The 10,010-nt window shown below is 44.7% G+C and overlaps 1 pseudogene; it reads right to left on the reverse strand.

Moving 5' to 3' along the window:
• Positions 1-3,807: 3,807 nt before the first annotated feature.
• The window catches only part of LOC100953770, a 41,450-nt pseudogene continuing 35,247 nt past the window's right edge, over positions 3,808-10,010 (reverse strand).

A 10,010-nucleotide genomic window follows, 5' to 3' on the forward strand; every position in this document is an offset into this window, starting at 1 on the left:
TCTTCCCCATCCTGCCCGTGCCCCTCCTTCCTCTGGTCTTCCCCATCCTGCCCGTGCCCCTCCTTCCTCTCGTCTTCCCCATCCTGCCCGTGCCCCTCCTTCCTCTTGTCTTCCCCATCCTGCCCGTGCCCCTCCTTCCTCTCATCTTCCCCATCCTGCCTGTGCCCCTCCTTCAGGTCATCTTCCCCATCCTGCCTGTGCCCCCTCCTTCCTCTCGTCTTCCCCATCCTGCTGGTGCCCCCCTTCTCTCGTCTTCTCCATCCTGCCCGTGCCCCTCCTTCTGCTGGAAAGCCAATGCCTTTTGCTTTGCTGTCATAGAATACCTGGGACTGGGTAATTTATAATGAAAAGAACTTTATTTTGCTCATGATTCTGGTGGCTGGAAAGTTCAATATTGGACAGGTGCACCTGGTGAGGGCCCCATGGGGGAAAGTGTGTGAAAGGAATCCCATGGGGAGTCAGGAAGCAAGGAGAGAACCTGAGGAAGCCAGACTCGTGCACATCCTGTCCCCACAGGAGCTAATCTGTACCTGAGACAGACAGAGAACTCACCCACTCCCTCAGGAGGGCCTAAATCTACTGGTAAGGGATTCTCCTTTCCCCAGGACCCAGACACTCCCCAATGCGGCCACCTGGGGATTACATTTCAGCGTGAGTTTTACTGGGGCCAGACCACAACCAAGCTACAGCACCCGAGAGTGCTCTGATGGAACAGTGCTGATGAAAGTTGTGCCTGAAATGTGTGTAGCCTCATCAATTCCATTGCTGATTGTGGTGCGGGGCACAAGGCACAGTCCTCACTGTGTCAGTCAGGAGGGCTAGGTTATGTTGTGATAAGAAAGACCAGGGTCTTTAAAAAAGCAATAGTTTATGTCATGCTTCTGGAACATGCTTTGTTCTGCTTCACTCCAGAGCCCACTGGATACAACAGTCGCCATGTTGCACACAGAACATGTCATCGTGTTTTATTGGCCAAAGAAAATCACATGGCCATGTCTGACTTTTAGGATAAGGCAAATATAACACTGTGGGCCCAGGAAGAGAACAGCGGCTACTTGGTAAGGAATAGTAATTCCTCATGACCCTGCAGCCATCCTGCCAGACACCTCTCTTGGTCTTAAACTTGAGTGTGCATCAGTGTCACCAGGAGGGCTTGTCAGCATAGAGATGGCTGACCCTCACCCAGCACAGGTTGGAGGTCCAGGAACTTGCATCTCACAGGGGAAGGTGACACTATTGGCTGGGTGATCACCCTTGGAGAAATTGCCACTGCAAAACTCAGAAGCTGTTGGTCGGTGAGGCTTCGGTGAGAAGCTTGCAGCCTCCTGAGACTAACTCCGGGAAACAGCCCATCTCTACCTTCTCTTAAAGAACCCACATTTCTGTGAAGCCTCTGTTATCTTCCTGGTGTTTCACCCCAAGTAGGTACTCAGGGGATAAAATGCTGGTGCCTTTTCTGAGTCCAGGCGGTAGACCTTCATTATGTCCAGTCTCCTTTTTCAGTAAGTTGCCATTGAATAAATATTGGCAGTAAGTTGATATCACAAAGAGTGCATGTGCAAAGGCCCTATCTTCTGTGCTGGTGATATCCACAGAGGTTTAACTAGACAGCAGCCAACATGTCTTTCAAACCTTTCTCTGATCCTTCTATGAGTCTAATGTGCAGGTTGCAGGAAGTTGAGGAGTATAAGGAAACTATACTGTCTTTGAATGGAAAACTACCATTTATTATAGCTAAGAACACGAAATTTAAGTTAGGCTAATAAAGTAGTCCAGAAAGAACCAGCTTGAATACGGATAAAATGATGCCATGGAAAAGACCTTCATGAATTTTAAATACCAGCCATTCATTCATTTGCAATATGAAGAAATATCTTGCTATGATCAAAATTTGGCTCATTCTTGGTTCAAACTTTTACAAATGCCATTTTATTGATGTCCACATTAGTCAAGTTCGGCTATGTCTACTGTCACATCAGATACATTTGAGTTGGGTATACAGAAGAGATTTTCGTAAGGGTAGAGCTGTTCCATCAGAGTGCGTTCCCAGATGCACTCCCAGTGAGAAATGCCAGGCTACTTCTGAGACCCTGGGTTCTGCCAGCTGATATTTTAAAACAGATGTTATCACCTCCCTTCTAAGTCTATACAAACGTATTTGTCTCCACCTAGGCTAGGAGGAGGTTTCCGGGATGGAGAGAGCAGGCAAACTAGACTCCTAGACTTTACCAAATGGAACGTTCTACCCCAGAATAGCGTTCCCTACACAGAGCATTTATCTACTCCTCACCATTGAGACACAGTGTGCTTCATTCTTATAATAGCTTTTGTTTCTTATTGGAAAAATAATACATATTCATAGAAAGGTTAGAAAACACAAGAAAGGTATGGAGAAGAAAAATCACTTCTAATCCTGTGGCTGAGAGAGAATGCTAATATATTAGTCTATATTCTTCTATTCTTTCCTTTCCCTGTGCTTATTAAGACGTCTTTTCAAAAATAAAAATGCACTTACTGTTAGGTAAGCTGCTTTTTGAAAAAACAACATATCACAAACTTTTCTCAACCCATTAAATATTATTCTGGCAATGTTAATGGCTACTTTGAGTTATATTTTAATAAATACTTTACCTGAGCAAAAGAAAGAATTATACTAAAACTTCTTTATTTAGGCCATTGACTGGGAAAGCACTTTCTAGGTAATTTATGATTCGTAGCGCAAGACATAATAAATGTGGTGGTCATATTAGAAATTTTAAATACTTTCTCTACATCAAGTCTATGCAATAGCCACCAAATTATTTTATAGTAGTGACTTCTTGCACAGAAAGTAGCCACAGTAATTGAACTTGGAATTGAGCTCCTAAGATTTACAGAAAGTTTGAAATAGGTCTATGCGCCATATGACTTTCTCAATATTTGCATCTTTGGAACCACCACGGTACTGAGACCTAATCTTTTCACTTTAATTCACTTATGATTTCTTAATTTGAAACACCAGTGTACGTAAATCTTCACAGATTTTGTCTCCAATTTTTAAAAAATATCTATGAAGATCCTAAAATAGCCTTTCCTGGACTTGCCTATACTTAATGACAGCTACACTCCAGGAGTTCACTTTATCTTCCACATAACTTAAATCCCTGCTGCTGTAGCTTACAGCATTGTCCCTGCCCACCCCGCCCCCTGGCCTTTTTCATGTAGAGGAAGAACAGCTGGTCACTAATTCTTCCTTCCCAAATACCTTCCTGCGTGCTGTGAGCGTGACCGGCAGAGCAGAGCAGGCCTCCAGCGGCTTCCAGGAGCCCCGCTGCGAGGACCATCAGCACGTCTGATAGGTGATACTGAGGTACTGGTGTCCCTTCCCTTTAATATTTATTTTCACCTGCTGGGTGTATGGCACTCCAAACAAAGTGTTTGCTGTGAAAGCGATCTTGAGATGCAGTGAAACCAGTGTCACTTCACACGCTGCCTTAGTTTTCCTTGAAGCATATTTGACACCACTGAAAGTGATAAAAAAAAAAAAAAAAAAAAGAAGAAGAAGAAGAAGAAGAAAGAAAAGAAAAGAAAGCCTTTGGAGGTAACTCTTCCCCACCTGTGTTTACTCAGCCAGGGAGGACTAATTGTTGTGTTGACAGCCCCTGGCTTCTGCTTCATTGGCTAATTCTGCGATCACTTGAAAAGTTAATTATCGTTGCCATGGTGCCCTTGCTTCTCCTTTCCATAGTTTTAGATGAAATGGGCACTTTAATTTGATCTCTTTTGAATGACTTGGGCTTCCTGAAATGAGTTTTTTGTTGTTGCCGTTTACTTGCTTGTTAGCTCTTCTTCCTCGTAGCAGGTGTCTGCCCCAGACTCGCACAGGACCCAGAGCTGCCTCCGGGAGACACACAGGGCACGGTCACCATGTCCACTTTTGCCATCGCATAGCCATTCTCCATTTCTGTCATTCTGTTATCGGATTTAGAATAAGTTTATAAGTTTAAGCAATAATGATTTATTATGTTAATTTGAAAACTGAATGTGTTTTTTCCATTGCTGGTATGGATATATCCCTTCCTCCCCATTTAAACTGTTCATAAATAAGTTAATTGTTAATAACTTTACATTATAGAGTCTCTCCATGTGGCAGGCAGAGGTATAAGATAAATCCAGTTAATTTTGAATTTATAGCTCCCCCATACACCCTATAAAGTGGTTACTGTTCTTAACCCCTCTCTACCAAAGAGGAAAGTCTTATAACTTGTCAAAGTTATACAACCAGGTTGCCTATGTTGTGTTTCTTTACCTCACATGGGGATATGTATAGAAACAAATCTTTAGGGAAACTTACAAGGTTTGAGACTTAGACAAAAGGATGGGAAAAGTCTCATAATAGAGAATGAGGTGGAGCTGCCCTCTCTCCCTGTAGTGCTGTGTGGCCTGCCCAGGGGACAGTGATGGCAAAGGAATTGCTTCCCTGAAAACTCTTGCGGGAAAGCAAAGCCTAAGAAAGACTCTTTTGGCTAAAACCCCAAGCAGATGGAAAAAATGAAATGGCCTCAGTGATTCCAGGACCTTTACATGGCCTAGAAGTAGCAGAAAAATGCTGAGGGCACTCAGAATACAGGAGACAGTAGGGATCCGAGAGGCTGAGGGCCTGTCACAGAGAGGCCCAGGACAGACAGGTGTGGACATCTCAGCAGCCATGTGCAGAGAGCCAGGTGACCTGAGAAACCTAGAAGCCCTTCCCTGCCTTCCCCGTTCCCTGCTTAGACACAACCCCCCAGAAAGCTTGAAGAAACAAAAATGGAGAGGAAGGTTCTGCCAGGTGAAAACCAGAAAGCAGGTGAGTTGTTGAGAAACACACACAGCTGCACTCCTCGCACACCTGGCACGCAGGTATCAGAAAGCTGATGTGAATGCCCGTGATGTGCTACAAGTTTTCACACTGCTGTGGAATTCTTGCTTTCTTCCTTTCCACAGTAATTACTTCTATGGTAGGTTAACCAATTTTTTAAACTATATGTTGTTTTTGGAGTAGGTTGCTGGTCAGGAATGTCAAGGCTGGGCTGAAAAGACTAATTTATGGAGGTGGTTACGGAAGGGCAGATGAAGGGATGTCTGTAGTAGTCATTGTTATGAGTTGAATTGTGTCCCCTCAAAAGATGTTGCAGTTCTATCCCCAGCACCTGTGAATGTGATCTTATTTGGAAACAGACCAGGGAATGCCAAGGATTGCCAGCCCTCAGCAGAGCCCAGAGAGGGGCACAGGGCAGATTCTCCCACAGGGGCCCAGAAGGAACCCATCTGCAATGATTATAGACTTCTGGCCCCCAGAACAGCAAGAGAATAGATTCTCATTTTTAGCCACCGAGTTTGTGGGACTTTGCTTCAGCAGCTTCAGGAAACTAATATCCAGATCAGGTTCTGCCTCGAAGCCAGAGTGCTGCTCATGTGAGTTTGTAGAAATTCAGCCAGTTGTGCACCTACAAATTGAGCAATTCTCTCTTCTATACAAAACCTCTACAAAGACCAAAATATCACAACATGCCTGCTAGGGGTGAGTTGAGGCTGCGGCCCTTTCTTGTGCTTATTTGACAGAATGAGTTTCACTGCTCTGCTATGAGTTGAATTGTGTCCCCCCTTCCCCCGTGCTTTTCCTCTGTGTGCTTTGGAAGGTACTTTGGAAGAAACCATGTGTAAAGGCGATATGAGAAAACAGTCAGAACAGAAGCCTCAGATGGCCGAGCAGGGGGCTCCCCCTGAGAGAGCCCTGAGAACCATGACCTCCTTTTAGGGGGAAAACCAAAGGGAGCAAGTTTGTAAATGTGAGGAAATTTGATTTCTCCCTTCCAGTGCTTATCTGTTCACGTGATCATCACTTTTAAGTGGGTGGTAATTGGAGCGGGTCCTTGGCCGGCTCTTGTTAATGGGGCTGTGCTGGTTTCCGTCAGCCACCCAGATGGTTTTGTTTCCTAACAGGTGCCCCCTCTGCTCTTCACAGAAGCTTCCTCAGATCAGACAAATGAGAGTGGAAGGAGACGCAAAGAAGTCAGAGCGGCAGGGAGTCTCTGCAGGCCCTGGAAACACTTGGTCACTTTTCTTACAACTGTCACTGGTATTAACTTCTAACCCATTAAACTTGCTTACAGGACGGCCGCAGTCAATGAAGCAGGAGGAGGCCTTTCCTGGCCTCTCCCTTTCCAATTCCAGCAAAATGAATGAAACACAGAAAGTTCACAGGGGGATCGGCTGGGGGTGCCGTGCTGGGAAGTGGTGTCCGAAAGAGCTTTTAACTGTCTTAACACGACTGTCCTTCCCCACTGCAACTTTTATCTGCCTGTTAACTCCTTCAGTTTGCTCATCCATCCATCAAAGAGGAAAAAAAACCCCAAACCAAACAAATGATGTGTGAACGGATCTAGGAGTTGCCAGGTCTGGAACGGCACCTCCTCAACGTGTCTACATGGATTGGCTTCTCATCATAAGTCCATGTCATGAATGGTCATTTGCGATTTTTGAAAACACCCATCTTTAAAATTCCTTTAGAAGGGTTTTAAATCATTTCTGTTTCCGACAAAATGAAGAGGCAGGTATGGTGCAGTGTTGCAGAGTCGGTTTTTATAAATGGTGGAGAGTGCTTACGGTTGGTTTGTGATGATTCTATGAACAGTCCTCACAGTCTCACACGCCCTCTCAGGGGTGGAAGGAGTAAGTCATGTTAATTATTTTGTATATAACCTAAGAATAAAATATTTAATGAAGAACTTATGATTATAAAATAAAAACATGTTTATGGCTCATAGGCCTTTATTCCTATTTACTAATTTTATATGTGATAGGATCTTGCTCAGATCTTTGCTATCAAAATTCTGTTAGGGTCCAAAATGAAAGCTGATGAGATAAGTTTTCTTAGATTTGACTAGTAGGATCAAAGTAAAGTGTTAGTGAATGGCTAAGTAATTCAGATTGAACTAGCACTCTGGATCAAAGCTGCTCACTCAGCCGGCCTTCACGCACAACATTCCGTGAAGACATCAACCTAAGAGATGTAGGGGATAAGTTCCTACATTAATCTCCAAGGTCTTAGAAGAAATCTAAACATAAGATTAAAGCAACTTAAATGTATTTTAAGACAGAACGTGAAAATGTTATGCTTTATATATTCTAAATACTGAGATGATGAAGGTATAAATAAAATCTTCACAAACCCATGACAGGGAACTGAATGGCCCTTGTATAGAGCCATCGGCCACACGCTGACTGTTTGAGGCCTGGCTCTGCGGTGTCAGATGTTTTCAAAATAAGCACAAACCTTTTCCTTTTTTGCTTGTCGGCTCAGTGTTTAATGTACACAAAAGTACATTGCCCAAGGTAACTTTCATTCTTCCAATTTGTGGCAGAGAAGAAAAACGGTTGGACACCCCTGGAGACGGCCATGTGGCCCACATTTCTGAGTGCTTCTCATGTGGACTCAGTGTCGGCATTTATAAAGTCTGGATAACATCTCTGATACTTTATTAAATATTAATATTTACAGTCATTATCTGCTTGTATGACACCTATGTCATGACTATCGTTTGGAGATTAAAAACTCCTTCTCGTATTGAAATTAGAGGAGGCACTAATTAGTCACACCCAGAGTCATCTATTTACATCATTCGGTAGTGGACAGGTCAGGGCAAGAGCCACATATGACATGAGTAGCGGGATGTGGACAAGATTCAGAATCTAAATTCAAGGTCAGGCTCAGCCACTGTGCAGTTCAGCTCAGCAGATATCGTTGGGAACATGTGCCCAGCACGGTGCTCTCCCTGGGGACTGTAAGGGTCAGTGTCCTCTGCATGCACTAATGTTCCCGCAGGGGCCCGTAATTGCTGCATATGGAGACTGTGTAGTTCGGTCCCTCAAGCGCAATCTCCCTCAGAGCAGGAGAAGTGACACTGAAGGAAAATGAGACTATCAGAATGAGGCCTGGTTGGGAGACCCTCAAGGATGTGACAGAAACAAACACAAAAGTAACCAGAAAAGGAAAGAGTAAGGCCTGGCTTTGGAGCAGTTTGGTGTAACAGGGGAGGCAAGTGTGCACACATCTGTCACAGAAGCCACACCGGGAGCAGGACAGACACACCCCCATGCCACACTCCTGGAGACAGAGTGACGGACGTGGACTCCAGGAGTGCCCTGGCCATGGGCAGGGCAGGGGTTCAGTGTGGGGGGCCCTTGTATGTAGGGAGTTATGGTAGATAGATGCCTCCTCCTCAAGTGGTTACTTCAGAAACCCTTGAAAGTGTGTGTTTCCTCCCTGCTAAGTGCAGCCCCCCACGTGTTCAAAGCCACCCTTTCAAGTAAGCAGAGAAACTCGGCATCCACGATGGGACAATGTACAGGAAACTCTTTGAACCCTGCATTCCTGAGTTCTCAGAAGGCATAATTCGTCTGCTGTTCCAAGTCACCTCTTATGCTGGTTTGTCCACTGGGGTCAAACCTTTCTTAGGAACAGCCTCGGTGAGAGTCACACTGCTGGTCTATAAACCCAGAGCGAGGTCTGCAAGGAGCCCCAGGAGGAGCTGGTGGCCTGGGAAGGCCCCCTGCAGCTTTTCCTTTCACTTCCAACCTGTTCCTGTTTATCTGCTGGGCTCAGCTGGAGAGCAGGCAGGTGGAGACAGGAACCTTCCAGACATGCTAAGGCAGGGAGGTGGGGCCCGGGGTGGATACTGCCGGCAGGTGACGGCAGAGCAAACTTCCCTGTTTACCTGAGCACAACCTCGCTGAAATGTGATATAAAACCTGCCAAACTCAGATGACTTCCAGGTCAGCACGCTATTCACACTTTTTCTTATATTTAAATTATTTAGACTTCTCCTCAACCCTCTGCAATGGCAATTACCAAAGAAGCCATCTCAGGATTGCTGATAACACTGTCTACACTAATAGCAGGCGAGATCCTTTCCTGGGGGGTGAAGAGGCTGAACACCTGGCCAACCTTTCCTCCCTGCCTTCCCTCCCAGGTCCCAGACAGCCTGGCTCTGGGGAGTCTTCCTGAGGAAGCTGTGCAGGGTGGGAAGGAAGAAGCCGCTTCTGGGGACTCTGATGTCCATTTGCAGAAGCGCGCCCTGTGGAAGTGGGAGAAGATGGACCCTGACTGCACCACCTGCAGAGAAGAGCTTGTTTCCACATTTGGAAGGGAAAAAGGCCTCAGTCCCCCAAGGGGGACCTCAGAGCCTGAGCTCTAAGCAAGCCTGGCTGTGCAGAGACAGCTGAGCCTCTGGACCGGCAGAGACCAAGCAAGGTGATTGCTTGGGCACAGGCCCCACAGGCTCTGGGGACAAGGGACACCCTAGCAGTATCTGAGACATTACATTCAGCATCTTCCGAAATGCTAGTGCCCTGCGGCAGGGGTCAGGGCCAGAGCACCTGATGGTCAGAGGGTAGTGACGTTTCCTACCTCTTTCGTTCTCTTGGCTGCAAGTCCTTCCTGCTGTAATAGTTTCATTGTATTTACTGTTTTATATAAAGTGCCATGAAGGTCTACTGATCAATTTTCAAATCACCAGTTTATCAAAGTAAACATGCTTATCAACTGATTTTAATTAAAGCTCTGTAATTATGGAAAGTGAAAAAAATACATACAGCTAACAGGAAATGTCTGTTTCTCTTCTCATTATTTAGTGTATTTTATATTTAATGATGTTAATTTATATTTCATAACAGAACAACAAGGGAAAGAAACCAAGACTTTTTTAGGGCAGAATGTCATGGTTTTAAAATATAATACTTTCTTTTAAAAATTCTTCTGTAACCTATCATACAGGATGTCCCAATAGTCACCCTTACAGTCACCATAAGTAGAGAAAACTGGATATTACAGCTAAATGTACCTTTATTTACAAAATATGCATAAAATTTTATAAAATTTTATAAATTTTATAGAATTTCACAAAGAGGTGGTCAACATGTAGAGAATATTCTGTTAGTATTTTGTAAGTATTTTGTATTTTTAGGTTCTTATGACAAGAACATGGCAC

This window comes from Otolemur garnettii, unplaced genomic scaffold (genome assembly GCF_000181295.1).
Source record: "Otolemur garnettii isolate 467f Iridium unplaced genomic scaffold, OtoGar3 scaffold00034, whole genome shotgun sequence".
In the NCBI taxonomy this organism is placed as follows: Eukaryota; Metazoa; Chordata; class Mammalia; order Primates; family Galagidae; genus Otolemur; species Otolemur garnettii.